The sequence below is a fragment of the Prinia subflava genome, chromosome 6, assembly GCF_021018805.1.
Source record: "Prinia subflava isolate CZ2003 ecotype Zambia chromosome 6, Cam_Psub_1.2, whole genome shotgun sequence".
Taxonomy (NCBI): domain Eukaryota; kingdom Metazoa; phylum Chordata; class Aves; order Passeriformes; family Cisticolidae; genus Prinia; species Prinia subflava.
The window spans coordinates 29,918,148-29,933,948 of NC_086252.1; the positions used below are offsets into that span (position 1 = coordinate 29,918,148).

Below are 15,801 nucleotides of genomic sequence, written 5' to 3' on the forward strand. Positions count from 1 at the left end.
CTGTGGCCAGTGGCTCAATGTCCAAGTGGAGACCAGTGACAAGTGGGATTCCTCAGGGCTTGGTACTGGGACTGGGGCTGTTCAACATCTGTGTCAGGGACATGGACAGTGGACTGAGGGCACCTTCAGCAAGTTCCCACAGACACCAAGTGGTTGCTGCCCTGGAGGGAAGGGATCCCATCCAGAGGGACCCTGACAGGCTGGAGAGATGGGCTGTGTGAACATCATGAAGTTCAACAAAGCTGAGTGTAAGATCCTGCAAGTGAAACAGGGTAATCTCAAGCATAAATACTGGTACTGTACTTTTTAAAAATACAAATACCATAAATATATGTGCATGTGTGCCTATATATATACACATACTTACGTGGTTTTCTACAGCACACTGGATGGAATGCTCCATAAAAATATGTGAAACTAGTCAGACAGATTATAATACCCTTGCTCTGTTTGTTACAAGTGCCAAAACATGCATGAGTCACAGAGCACATGAAAAAACCATGAACATTTAGGCAGTTGAACACTACCTTGTGAAATAGGATCAAGCCCTTTCTACCAATATTTTTAAAAATAGATGATCAATAATTATATTTGGCACATTTTCTAGCTGCTTATTCTGACACATTTGGGTCAGATTTACCCAAAATGCTGAGTACTCGGGGCTGCAATTACGTCACTTACAGCAGTACTTTAAAAATATAAAGATGAATGCCATGCTGCTATTTTAATTTTGAAAAAAGCTCTTGAAGAGCTCAATGGACAGCCACACCAAGTACAAGTATTCATCTTCTCACAGGCACCAATTCTCCAGCCATAAAATAAGAAATATCCATTTCCTCTCCCTGAGGCATAGTAAAATACTTGTAATAACAAGCAACGTTCAATATAGGTCACAAGGGTGAACTAATCAGTTTGCAGTGCTCTTGTTCCTGCAGCCAGCACAGCCCCTGAGGGGAGCAGGCAGCACACCTTGGATGGAAAGGTAAGGCTGCAGCAGTGACTGAGAAACCTGCTGAGAGAAGGTGGGCAAGAGGCTCTGGCCTCTCCCTAACCACTGAGCACAAAGCCCAACCAGCAGCAGGTTTCCAGCTAACATGGAACAACCACTTTGGTGCAGAATCATTAGAGGAATGGAACACCAATGTGGGACTGCCATCAAGAAAAGGTAAGCATGACAGTAAGGCTTTGAAAAGAGAAACATTGTTTACCACCATGATGTAACAGAGTTATGGGAGATTTGGCTTCTTTTTGTGTCTCTGCCACTGCTTTTGGGGCAAATCTGTTATCTTGGCACATTATTCCCCCTCCCATCTTTCCAATTCTTGTGTCTAAATCAGGTGCAAGGATCCACCTGGCATTTAGGTGTGAAGCGAGCAGTAGACATTATCTCTGAGGGCCTCACAAGCCTACTGATAATTATTACAGAAATTTCACAAAGAAATATATTCATTCTGCCTTCAGAGCAGGATTAAGCAGAGCACAGTAAGAGAACACATGTTATGCAACAAGAAGAAAGCAAAGTACAGAGCAGCTGCTTATTCAATTCATGGACATTCTAAAATGTAGGGGCTTTGGGGTTCATATATCATGAAATACTATGGTATAATATTAAGGTGCAATATATTAATAATATAAGAAGAGTGGTAAAATTAAGTGGCACAGTTAAAGTTCAATGCTGCAATTTTAAGGCTTGCATACTTGACTTACACCTAAAATTGCTCTTTAAAAGCGTGCTTTTCTTTTAATATCTTTACTTCAGCTTCACTGTTTTTTAAAAGGCCATCTACATGTACTATAGAAAAACAGTAATTACAGAAAAATTCAAGACAATTACTTAATACATCCACATGGATTAAATAACATTGGACAATAAGTTAAAAGAAGTATAACCAAGAAGGTTTTGCTCAAACTGGAAGTTAGCTGCAAAAGCCATTTTAAGAGATTCTGGAAAATATTCCTCATTTACATACATGACAGCACAAGGAAAACTTACAGGAAAAAAGCAACACTATTCTAAACCATAGGTGAGAAGGACATGAATAACAATAGTAAATCTTACAGAGCATAGGTGATATTTCTAAATCTTACTTCAGCACTCAAAGACGTTATTTCAACACAGGCTCTCAGGTTGTGAAAGCAACACAAGTATTTTAGAATACAGGAACAATTCTCCTAAGTTCCAATTTCAACTTCTGCACATCACCATGCACAAAGTAGGCATTTTTTCCCCTAACTTCATTTCAGCAAAACTATTCAGGGGAAGACTACATTCTGTGTAACATCTCCAAACAAATTCTACAAAATATGCTTGCTCTCTCTAAATAAACTTTTTACCAGGCAAGGAACATTTTCTCATCTCACTCTTCTGCAGAGGAAGCACTATCATACCTCAGTGTAACTTTATGTTTAATGGATATTTATTTCATTTCAACTGGGTTTCAAATACACCCTTCATCTATCTACACATGGAACAGAAACTCAAATAATCCAGTTAATCTGAAATATGATAGAATGAATACCTCTTCAGCAAAAGATTCACTCCAGACAGACCAAGCAAATCCTATGCTTTCTGTACTGTTTTTTCAAATACCATCAGCGCTCCACCTGAAAAGATGGGGCCAAAAATCTGGGCCAGGAGACCTGAAAGAGCCTAAAGCTCAAAGACATAGATCTTACTCACTGTTCCACTCCTCAAACCCTATAGGTCTACCTTACCTATATTAAAAAAAAGGCCTTTTAGCAACCTACCTATTCCATAAGACTAATACACTTGGCAACTAAAAATTAAATATCTATCTCACATTTGCTAACATAAACACAAGGCAACACATATGTAACATAGCCAATGGGAAAAAAAAGCCCATATAATAATCTCATCAGGTAAGAAAAAGAATTACAGGTGGCAGTTACTTTTCAAAATGCTCCTGACATTTCCAAAAAGCATTTGGACCCTTTGGAGATGGCAGCTTTATGGGACTATAAAACCAGTGGAATGACAATGATTTAGGTATCACTAGAAGTAGCATCTCGACCTGCATACCCTGTAGCCCTTTCTCAAGGAGCAGAGGATGTTGTGTCACTACATTAGGGAGAGCACTGACCAACAGTGAACCAGAAAAAGAAAATGTATCACTGTTCTTCAAATATTCATGCAGTTACAAACTGGGCACCCAGGAGCAATTCTCAGCAGTGGAATCAGGGATTGCTGTGGCCTAAACAGCACTCTGTTACAGCATCACAACAGTGTCAAGCACCTTCCTCCAGAATAAACAGAAGAGTCAGCACATAAACTGACATGTGTTAGTATTTAAAGATAGTATGGAATCAGCCAGAGGGCAAAGGAGTAGACATAAACTCTAAAATCATGGAAGTGAGCAACTAGGTCACTTTCTCAAAACCCCTCTTGGAACACAAGCATGTAACAGCCTATGTACACTTGCCAAGACAACAAAGAAGGTTTTTTTAAGAGTATACTCATCTCCACTTAGGAATTTTTTTCCTCACTGTTGCAACAAATCCACCACCTCCCTACTGCTAGCCAACACTTGTGGTCAGATTAAATCAACTAAGAACTATTCCTATCCTACTTACATAAAATTCCAGAATTGTAAACGAGCCTTTTTAAATTTGTTTGTAATCTGAATGACCCTCACTTCAAAAGGAAAAAAAAAAAAAAAGCAAATCAAATTCTAAATCCAATGTGCTTCTGCAGTGTATCCTCTTCAAAAGACTATGCACAACTTCAGCAAGAACTTCGAGGTAACTCTTGCCCTTGATACTTCATAAATGGTATGAACAAGGAATCCCGCTGACTTCTACCACATACCCCAAGGTGATTTTTACTCATCACAGCTTTAAATTTCTCAAACAATTTTCAGGCACTTAAGCCCATTTTCAGATTGAGGCAAGCCAAAACATGAGATGTCTAGAAAGTATTTTATAAGAGCAATAATAACACACATATCCTGGCCCATTAACTAACACTGAAAATAATCCAAAAACTAAAACGCAGACTTCTCAGGACTGTGGCCTCTTGAATAAAAAGGTTGTGGAAATTGGACTCTACCTCAATGACTTTGGTGCCCTGCAGCTAATTCTCACTAATTAAGTCCTAGAATACACTAAAAGAGGAATTCAGAATTATCAAAAGACATGATACATGTTTATAACAACTCCTGTAATTATTAGGAACAAAAATCTTGAAGGTTTTTGATGCCATTAACTCACAGACCAATAATTAAGGGCTACCATTCCGAACAGGTCTGAAATTTTTGAGAATCCATAGTCAAATAACTGCATGATGAAGCCAAGTCTTAGTAAAATACATTCAATATAATCCATATTACTAAGCAAGGAAGAAACCAATCTGCAAAGTCAGAAAATATTCTGACAGGATTCGGATGAAAGAAAAATTCAGTATACTCTGCCTTTATGAACTACTTTCCAGATACTGGTTCCTTATCCAACCATGTTAAGAGTCTCACCTCCTGAAGCCCTGAACAGGCTGATGCAGCTCCACTCACCCAGGTTCCCTCAATGCAAAGATGTGTCCCATGGGCAACAATTTGTCACAGAATCCTAGAATGGTTTGGCTTGGTGGAGCCCTTGAAGATCACCTATTTCCAACCTCCCTTCCACTAGACCAGGTTGCTCAGGGCCCCATCCAGCCTGGCCTTGAATACTTGACAGGGATGAGGCATCCACAGCTTCTCTGGGCAACCCCTTCCAGTGTCTCACCATCCTCACAGTCATTAATTTCTTCCTAATATCTGCTCTAAATCTGCCCTGTTTCAGTTCATTACCCCTTGTCCTATCACAGCCTGTCCAGGTACCCAAGATAGAAGCACCAGAGCCAAGCCTTCTCTGCTGAACTCGTGTCCAACCAAATGTGGGAAATGAAGAGTTGTCCAATGTTACAGCAAACTTTAAGCACGTAAGATGTAGCTACATCAGATTCCATTTTCTCTGCATGTGCAGCCACACTCTCATCACCACCACAACAGCAGAAAGCCCCCTGCCTGTCCTGTGACCTACAAGGAATGTAATCCAGGGACAACACAAAGGCACACTAGACAGTAAAATGCAAGACCATGCAAAGAATTGACAGATTAGGTTTTCTCTCAGTTTGTCCTTTTACATCGCTGTTCCTTGAAAAGTGACAGTAAACTCCCACTTAAAGCTGCACTACATTTGATCCAATGCAGTGCATGTAGCACTGAGTACAGATTCCTAACAGGCACCAGCTGAACACGCCTGGTTTGCATGATCTACTTTTCACTGTCAGATTCAGACAACAAGCCCACTGGTTTTGTCTACAAATTGCCACCTACTCCACATCTTCCAGTAAAATACTGTGACAACTGGATGATCATCCTCTGTGTGCTTCTCTTCCATAAATTCTATTTTAATCCCCCTCTCAGTAACTTAATTTCATCATTGGTGATCATAAAAACCACATTACAAATACATAAAAATTCTTTTCTACGAGTCATTTAAAAAGACAACTTCATAGTCTCTACCAGGAAAAAACAACACTAAAGCCAAGTAGTTTTTCCCTACTTCCTTATACCCATAATAATACCATCTTTCCTGCTCCTCAGAACACAATCACATAACTCCAACATCTTTTTGCTAACTCAGACAAAAATTCATCCCAAAATATAACTGTCAGGTTCACCAGTGACAGAGGAAGCTCCTGAGAACCACAGCCTAATAAAGCTTTCCTCCTTGAAGGATGACAGCAGTCTTATCCATATGAAAGATTCATTTTTATTTGATAGTGTTAAAGCAGTATTCACTCAGGGCACCTTGACATTAGATTTTATTTTCAAGAAAAGCAGTTATAAGGTCAAAACATAAGTTGAAAACCAAAATTTCATGGGCATGTCTGGAAATTCTGCAAGTGATTTTGGTAAAATAATTGTATCACGCGTTGGTACCCTGAGGATTGACCACCTCCTTCTGTAGTTGATCTACAGTGGTCAATACAAAAAATTTCTTCAAAGTGAGCAGTGCAAGATTACTCTAGCAAAAAGGGAGTTGGTTGAGTTAACCAACCTATCGTGAAGAACTGCTTTGTTAAAACAAACTTTACAGACACAAAAGTGAACATCTTAAATTTCTGTGTAGTTACTGCTGTATCAAGAACAGCTCAGTGTTATAAATGACCCAACTTAAAAGCCTGACAATTGTCATCCATCTCACATGTATTTTGTTTGATAGAGACTGACACGTAACAGTGACCTATGTTAGAAACCACTGTGTGTATGTGGTCAAAACCAGACGAGAATCATGCCTCAGGAGATGAGAATTTGCTTCAGAGTACTCCTATTAGAGACACTCTGAAATCACCCACTGAATCTGGAAATTCTGACAGTTATAATGCCTACAGAGTAAAAAAATTCATCCATGGATCCTGTGAAATGTATTTATTTCTTGGCTTACATACTCACTTTGCTCCCTCTTCCCTGCCTTTACAAAACTGAAGAATGTCTGCAGTGCAATACTAAAGACACTTGTTGAAAGCAAGCCTGAAGAGCTTTCAGTACCCACGGAAGCCTGCAGAAAACCAGTATATTTAGAAACTGCTTCCTTGCTTTGCCCGTTCGCAGTGACATCCCAGGCACTAAATACACTGCTTATTGTTTGGCAAAACAAACTTCACATTATGATGAATATTTCTCATTCTCCAGGACTAGAGCTTTATGCCAGACAGCATCATAAATACATGCTACAGGTGTCTTTCATATACATCTGCACACACACACTTTTTAGAGGCATTATCACCACTTCCTTGACTCAAATACAATCCTAGCAACAGAAAAAGAAAAATCTGACAAATTTTCAGGGCAATCACACAGCAGTTAATATTCAGATAATGTAAAAAGTTGTTTTTTCCTTTTTCTTGAATATTGCTAGTGATCATGTGACTAGGACACATCTGCACAGCATCAGTATTTCTCACTTCACCTCTTGCACTAAGGTAATGTGACCTGGTCATGATGTTACTGTTACTAAACCTCTCTAATGAAGTCTTTTATATCCATGGTGGGGTGCATAAGTACCAGAAGTTAACAGAGATTTAGGGGAAATTATTACAAAAACATTTAAGACAGTTGTACAAGTTTTTATGAATGGGCATTTTTTAACCTTGCAAATGTAGCTGCCATTTGAAACTATTTTAGAGCAGAAGGCTTTATCAGTCACACAGCTGAGCTCACACAGATATCAAAACAGCTTTACACATGAGTAATATCACATGTTATATCAAGAAACTGTTTTATGGACATTTTACAGGCACCTTGATTTTTGGTTTTTATGTTGGATTTTTTTGGGTTTTTTCCAGTGCAAGACATCTAGACAGTTTATATTTGATAGGCTGTTCATAAATTATACCCTACTGCTGTTTGCAGGTTGGAACTTCTTCCCACACAGATTTCATTTTATCATCAGACTGTTTAATTCTGCGCTTATAAAAATGTCATCCTAGTCATAAGGGAAGAATTAGACAGCACTGTCTTAAGACTTTCTGCACATACCGTGACAAGATGCAGATACTGTGACACTAATATGCCAGTAGAGTGTATCAGTTCCAGGATCAGGCCAAGGCACATGCTGCTACTGAGTTATGGCTTGTTGTTTTCAAAAGTGCAATGAAATAATAAAATAATATAAGTTAGTAATACATTAACTACATTACAGTATTTGCACTGCTACCTCTTGATATCATAGCCTGGAATACACTAACACACTGATAATATCCTAAGAGTGCATTAAAAATTATTTTGGTGCAAAAGCAGTACCAGCTTCTATATTTTCTCCCAAAATAACATTCTGACTGTGTGAAAGAAGTTATCAGGAGATTCTAACCCTTCTGCATGTTGTGAATTCTACAGTCTTTCTAAAAGACAGTGAATTTCCCCTTGCGACACACTTATAATCAAGTTTTGTGAGAACATATTATAGATTTTGTCCAAGTATTTTATCCAACATGTTGAATGATATACAAAAAATATCTCTATATGGAGTCAAGGGAAGATAATTAAATCACACATAATATTTGAATACTCACATATGTTATTGTATTTTAATTTGTACAATAATTTGTAAGTTAAATACTTTAAAATTTTATCTCTTGTGTAGTTCATGGAATTACTGCTGATGTATAAAACATTCTGTTCTTTGTAGATAAAAAATGTATATTTAAAATGTATATAGAATACCAGCTAATGAGCTAAACAGATGGGGTTGTGCATTTAACTTCACTGGAAAGTACTGAAATAAAGTAACTAACAGCATTTGTGTAAATGAAAATAAATCTCATGAAAATCTGAATAGATTTTCCTTTGTTTGACAGAAATTTGTGCTTGGCATGTAACTACATATTGTAGCCAATGGCTGTGGTTTGCTGACATGTCCTGTCAATAGCTATGTCTCAACTGTTAAAAACCAGTAAGTTTGTACATTTAACTTAATACTAGTACAAGGGTTTCTGCACAGATTCCAATTTACAGAACTGAAAAAAAAAAAGAAAAAAATAATCATGAATCTCTGTACTCCAAGAAATATAATTTTCCCACAAGTATTTCTTTCAAAAAACCTTAAACAAATTAAAGTGGAACTTAATCACAGTACTGATCCTTTCCATAAGGCCTGCAACTAAATAGAGGCAGACACCCATGTCTGGTTACATCCATGGGGCCTTTGTGGGACCACTTTTGTCTTTAAACACTCAGTTATGAAGATCTGACTCCAAGCTGAAGGCTTGAATCTATTTCATCATAAATGATGTTCCTTTGAAAGGCAGCTATCATTAAAATGTCAGGCAAAGGCAGAGGAAGTACTTATTTTAAATAAAACCTATATGTTTCTCTGTTAGATCCATTTAAGAGCCTTCAAAGTAAAATATATTTCCACTGGTGTTTACTTTTCAATGCTTGTGCCATTCATTTAACATATAAGACATGCTAAGTTTGGAGAAGAAAGCTGGATGCTTCATTCCATATTTAGGGTAACAGCAGTATCTTCATTTATGAAAGACAGTACCCTAGTGTTACTATTTCTTATTTAACTTCCGTTATTTCACAGAGAAAAATGTATTTTATATTAGAGCCAAAATGAAATCAAACTTAATCCCAAATTATGCTAAACACTTAAAGGGGTTTTGATAGATTAAGGCCCACTCCATCAAGCTGCTCCATACAGACAGGTCTCCATTTGTAAGAGCCCACACAGCAATCCTCGCCGGAGGAAGACACTACAGAGATTCCAGTCACAAAAAAATCACAAATGTATGCAGCAGACACAACAACCAAACCCACCATGTTTCTCCCCAAAGTACTAGAATACAACAAACACTTCCTCCCCATCAGTACACTTTTAAATGTATAACCTAAATCCACATACTAACAACTGATACCCTGAGCTCCACAATTTACAAATCTGTATTACTGAACCTGTGGTGCAAGGAACGTATCTAGAAGTGAGCTAAACTCTTTAAGATGAACATCACCATATTTCACTAGAGTAATATATTATTAGCATTCTCATAGTTCAACTCTAACATTACTGCTACACAGAAATTCTTAGACAGAAGTACAAACTTCCAACCTCAGTGGTTTTACATCAATTGTCTTTAGAACATCCCCATGCTCCACAGTGCTTTAAATCCTCATACAAATAAACTTGTACACACTCAACTCAGAGGGCAAACCACCTTTTGAAAAACTACATAACAATTCCCAAAGTATATGTTCCTTCATGTGAACAATGTAGCCTGCAATATAACTTTTCACTTTCTGAATAATTATTCTCCCTTCTTTTTTTTTCAATCATTGTGGTTCTTCAGGTAGCTACTTACCCACTTAATAGTTGGATTTCATGATCCATTACATTAGAGATTTTTTTCATAAACAGTATGTTTGCAATACAGTAGACATAAAACACACATGGACAAGACAGACAATAACAGAAGCACAGATTACATCTGTTCTCTCAGGTCTCAGCCTGAGGAGCGAAGACAGAAGTACACATGCACACAGCAGTCTAAATGCAAGAGACCATCCTCATCTTTTTCAGCTTTCTTCATTTTTATCAGCTCACTGACTAAGTACAGGTAAACTTGGGGAAGCAAGGCATGCAGACATCCAGGAAAAACTACAAAGAAAACACTTTTGGAAGCTGAACACACACACACATTCAGTACTGCACTCATGACCAAAGGCCATGATGACAGTTTTCAGGAAACTGCAACTGAAAATGAATTGTGTTTTCCTAAATCACTGCAACAAGAGCAGGCTTTGCTGGTCTCTGCTCTGGATGTGTGTGTAGCCTGTACCCAGAGCCTGCAGATCCCACGAGATCCACAGGAAAGCAGGCCTCACATGCTCCAGAGCTTCCGGGGCAGCCAAACTCCTGCGGATGACAGCTGTCACTGGACAATGCACAAACCCAAACACTGGAAGGGAACACTGGAAAACTAACATTGCCTGAAGGTATGCTAACTCCTCACACAGCAGGAGAGATTTTAAGTCTCAATTCGACCACTTTATCTGGACTGATTTTGAGAACAGGATAAGAACCCCTGCAAAAATTGATGCAGGGTAGTACTGTTTTTCTACTTCTTCTCTTCACAAGGCGTATTCATGAAACTCATGGAGAATGGCTACAAAATTTATACCACTTACAACAGCAAAATTGGATATGGGCACTCCAAAGTGTTGAAGCATGATGGGTAGGGCCCAGGTTCCTAACAAGCTTGTAAAGTACTACTGACACTTGCAAATAGGTACAGAAATAAACAAAGAAACTGAGATCCCATTCAAAAGAGAAAACACAGTCCTCTGTCATTTGTCCTGTCCAGTGGCAAAGATGCTGCTCATCAGGACTAAGACATCTCTCCCATCTACAACTTCTTGGACCAGAATGTCACGTGTATGCAGACAGAGACAGGTCTGCTCCAGGCAGACTTTCAAAGCAAGCCTAAAGTTGTGACCACTGGATTCCACACATCTACTTTTTTTTTTAAATCACTCTGCAAAATCTCTCACAGCTGCCCTAAACAGTTTACAAAAACAAAGTGATCAGAGAGATGGTTTACGTTTGCAACATAAATGTCTTCCCTTTCCATGAGCCAACTTAATGCAGACGTTGCTGCACTCACCCCAGCTGAGGCTGGCAGGAATCGGGGGAGGAATGATGTTGATGAGTGAAAGTGTTTGAAGCCCAACTAATTTCTCTTCAACTCCTACTGGTCCCCCCTGCTCTCCCAAGCCACTTCCAGCCTGGCACTTGTTAGCAGCTCCCGACGCTGGGGAAAAGAGGTGCCTTGCAAAAGCTTCCTCCGAGCGGCTGAGAGGAGACTCTGAGAAGGTTATGCAGAAATAAAACCAAACGAAATGACTGTTCGCAGGTCGGCACGCTTCACCTATCTTACACCGGGAACAATGGAGAGGCGGGCAGCGGGAGGATACGGCCCGGGAAGACGGGGCCGGGGGGACGCGCTGTCCGTCCGTCCGTCCGTCAGCTCTTTGTCCGTCTGTCAGGCAGCCCCGCTGGCCCCATCCCCGCCGCCCCGGCGCGGCCTGCGCGGCCCCGCGGCTCCCGGCCGGGGGAGCGGACGGAGCGGGAGCAGCGGGAGCGGCGAGAGGCGCGGGAGCAGCGGGCGGAGGGCGCCCGCCGCCTCTTCATCCCCGCTCCCCGCCGGCCTCTCCGCGCCGGGGCCAAGCGCGGCCCATGCGGGACGCGCCGCGCTGCGGCCCCCCCTTCCCTTCCTTCCCTTCCTTCCCCTCCCTATCCTCCTCCTCCTCCCTCCGTCCCTCCGCGCACCGAACGGCCCCGACCGGCCCCGGCTCGCTCCCGCCGGCACTTACCGGCCGCAGAGCTGCGAGGAGAAGGCGGCCGGGCCGGGCCGGGCCGGGGCGCGGCGGCGGCGGCGGCGGCTCAGAGCGGCCGTGCCGCGGCCCCGGGCATGGCGGGGGCGGCGGGGCGCGGGCAGAGGGGGCCGGCGGGGCGGCGGCGGCGGCGGGGGGAGCCCGGGGGGAGCGGCGGCGGCGGCGGCGGCTCCTTCCTGCTGCTCCGCCGAGCGTCCGCGGGCGGTGACAGCGACACCCGGCCAGAGCGCCGCGCGCGCGCTGCACCACGGGAAACGCGCCCGGAGGACCGGCGGGCCGGGAGGAGGAGGAGGATGGCGATGACGGCGATGGGCGAGCGAGACGGCAGCCGGGAGCCCCGCCGGGGCTGCGGCCGCTGCCGGGGCGGGCGGTGCCGGGTTACGCGCGGGTCAGGAGGCCGCCGCGGCCGTGGCAGCGCTGCCCGCCCGGCCCCGAGCGGAGGCGGGGCGGGAGAGACCCTCCGGGCATCGGCCTGGGCCGGGGCGGCCCCCGCGCCCCCCGTGTCGTGCCAGCGGCCTAATGCCCAGCAGGGCCGCCCGGAGGAGAGGAGGCCGGAGCGGCCGCGGGCGGTGGCAGGGAGAAGGCTTTACTATCAGAATTGTTGGAAGGGACCTCTGGAGATGATCCCGTCCACCCCCCCTGCCCAGGCAGGGTCAGCTGGAGCAGGTGACACTGGAACGCGTCCAGGTGGGTTTGGAACGTCTCCAAAGAGGGAGATTCCACGGCCCTCCTGGGCAGCCTGTTCCATGTAAAAGAAGCAAAGCCTGATCCGGTTCCCCACTCCTGACGCATCTCTGGGGTGAGGCCCCACTGCAGATTGCCAGTGCCATTGCAGAGGTGGTGTCCCTCGGACTCTCAGGGCCTCCAAATCCATCTGAAAGTCCCAACGTGACTTTTCCGCGCTGTAATCTCCACGATCATGATGTTTGCCATGAACCTGCACAGTAAACTATTTGGAGAATTGCTAGAGGCCAAATCTTAAAACCCAACGCCTTCCTTGGACTAGCACCCCACCCAAACTGGCTGCACCTCTGCGGCCTGGGCTGTGGCACGGTGTCACTTGCACCTCTCAACTTCACCTCTTTCAGGGGTTACCAACTTTTCCTCTTTTCGCTAAATAAAGTCTTTCACCCGGCAACACGTGCGTACCTCAATTGCTCTGTGTCATTTGCGTATAATTAAGCATGTGCTTAAGTGCTCTGCTGGATTGAAGCCAAGATCTGCATAAGCTCTGTTGGGTAAAATTTACCAGCTTCGCTGGGCTTAGCTCCGTGAGTCATTCAATCAGCAGAAGCCCAAAGCTTTTTACTACAAGCTTAGTTATTCCCAGGCTGTCCTACAGGATCACCCTGTCTCCATGATGAGGCTTATGCCCTTCACTCAGGTCCTGGTAGAAGTGAGACGCATCTGCCTGGTGAGTCAGCTGAGCGTGGGGTTTCGAGTTCCTTCAGCAAGGTGCATTAATAAGGTTCTGCACTCTCACACAGGTCAGAGGTTGTGCCATCAAGTTACAGTGCAAGAAACTGCATTAAGGGGAGAGTATTAATGACACTGGGACCCTGATGAAGGTGTGCCCTGACTTTGTGCAATGTGTACACTTCAAAGTGATGGTGTCGAGTAATCAATCTCTATGAACAGAGGGAGGAGTTAATAAAATGTAGCTACATTCCATGCAGTCCTCTACAATTTTACACAAATACAAAGAGTGTCATTATAAAATGGGAAACTTTTTCATTTCCAAAACCAGACTTTTAGAAACTGAGGGAACACATACATTTATTCAGTTTTAGTTTTATTTTTCCTTCAAAGACAATTAATTTGGTGACTGTACTCATTTTTCCTTGTCAAAAAAACAAATCTTTTGAATTGCATTAAGACTGAGTCAGGAAGCTCAGCACTAAAACCTTATTTTAAAACACACTGAGGAATTAAAGCTTTCTGCAGGGTGAGCACAAGTCTTTCTCCAAGGACACATCAATTGGAACCTGCTTTTCAAAATATCTGTTTGGCAATTAACAGTCTAACACAAAGAAGAAAGACTGTCTTGTATTTAATGCGAAAAAGTAAGACTCAGCATATTTGAGTGCTGTTCATTACTCTTCATTACTCTCTTACCATTCTTCTGTGACCTTAATCAAGACATGTTTCAAATTTTGAACGACAGTTTGGGTTAGGGTGCAGGTTTTTGTGTTGTTTGAAGAGGAATTAGGCACCTATAAATTGTCAGGTTCAGTGAGAATCTTACAGTGCTCCGTCCATCTGGAAGTCCCCCACACCAGGGTAAGAGGTGGTGAAGGGGCACATCAGACCTTGGACCTGTCCCTCACATATTTTCAAATGATGACCAAGTCACCCAGCTGTGGCACTGATGTTCATGTTGGTGGTCAGACACATATTTAATACTGTGCTGTTTATTTATTAATATTAATGTTTTGACATAGCAAAATAGAAGAGAAATATATAAACTCAGCAGCTTGAGAAGCTTAAAGGAGCATTTGCATTTTGACCTATATTTTTTTTCTTTACACTGCTCTGTAAATAGCAGAAAAACTCTGCTTTTCCCTAGGTAAAATAATTAATAGTCTTTAATATAGCCTTTCCTCTGCCTTCTGAATTCCAAAAGTTGCCCACCCATGAGAAACCCTCTAAAAGGCAATGTGTATGCAACATGGAGCACAATACCTTTTTTAAGAAGGCTAAATACTGGAAAGTAAAAAGCACTTCACCCTCCTTCCTTTTACTTTTTTTTTCCTTCTTTTTTCTGTATAAATTTAGAAACAAACAAACAAACAAAAATAGGAAGCACAACTAGTTTATGTATTACAAAGTGGCTTTGGGGAATCACTGGGGATTACATGTGTTTTTAAAGGTCTTAACCAGGAAGTGCCTTCAAAAGTAACTGCACACATCAAGCAGAACCAACACATTTGACCTCCTGCATGAAAAACTAAAGGATTTAATTCAGAAGTGTATGCATCATGCCAGTAACTTCTACTGAAGCAGCTGTTGACCTGTAAAGATCCAGTCTGGGAATTTGAGAGAGAAGTCCACCAGTTATGTAGGCTTTTATGATGGCCTCATAGCCTAGCTCTCAAATGTATGCCCTCATATTTATCTGCATTCATCAAGCCTGAGCTTCTAATTATTCATTTTAGCTATCAGTTTAAGGACTGTATATAAAGATTTTTAATTCTGTTCTCCAAGTCTTGCTTTATCCTTGTAACTCTTCCTAATTCCCCTTCCAGTTTTTCAAAAATTAATTTTGTTTGTTTGAAAATACTGTTAGGATAGGCCTACAACTCAATATTTTAGACCACAGACAGGTAAATCAACAAACATTAAGTGCAGCTTCTTTTCAGCCACCCATATCACCTTTTTTCTGTGCCTTTGGAGTGATGTACAGAGTCCAGCGATGTGACCTGTCCTACTGATTTTGTCCAGGCTGAAGTTCCCTGCTGCTCCTCTGTCCTTTGTCATGTAAAAAGGGATACAGCATGCCCATCTTCTCCTCTTCCCCCTGCAGATGTCACAGCTCAGAGTTAATAGTCTCATTCCTTCCAACACATATGGTTGGCTTTTTTTGAGCAAAAAAAATAAAGATCTGTTGGACTATTTATGTCTGTTTGTGGTTACAGGATCAGGCCAAAGGAAATGTGAAAAACAATCTGCACTTCAGCAATCAATATCTTTACTGAGTATTTTATAATGATGCTAAGTCTTGGAAAAACAGACTGAAGATGATCAGTGAAGAGTTCATGTCGGTAGTTCACATGCGGAAAGCACTGCTTGAAAAACGTTTATGTTCTCAAAAGAAGGTATTTGCAAACAAAGTTCAAATCGTAGGTAAATCCAAGAGAAAGCATGAGGTGTTAGGGTATGGAAATACACAATTCATCTTCCCAAGAAATGC

General features: G+C 42.1%; 1 protein-coding gene across 3 annotated transcripts in view; it reads right to left on the minus strand.

Moving 5' to 3' along the window:
• The window catches only part of ZNF148 (zinc finger protein 148), a 41,526-nt gene extending 29,518 nt beyond the window's left edge, over positions 1 to 12,008 (minus strand). For 2 of the 3 annotated variants that reach the window (XM_063400899.1, XM_063400897.1), the window contains exon 1: positions 11,871 to 12,008. The gene's annotated coding sequence lies outside the window, so the exon portion shown is untranslated. Of the gene's footprint in view, positions 1 to 11,161; positions 11,283 to 11,870 lie in introns of those variants that run through there. The other variant, XM_063400898.1, reaches the window with a different exon arrangement.
• Between the last annotated feature and the right edge of the window lie 3,793 nt (positions 12,009 to 15,801).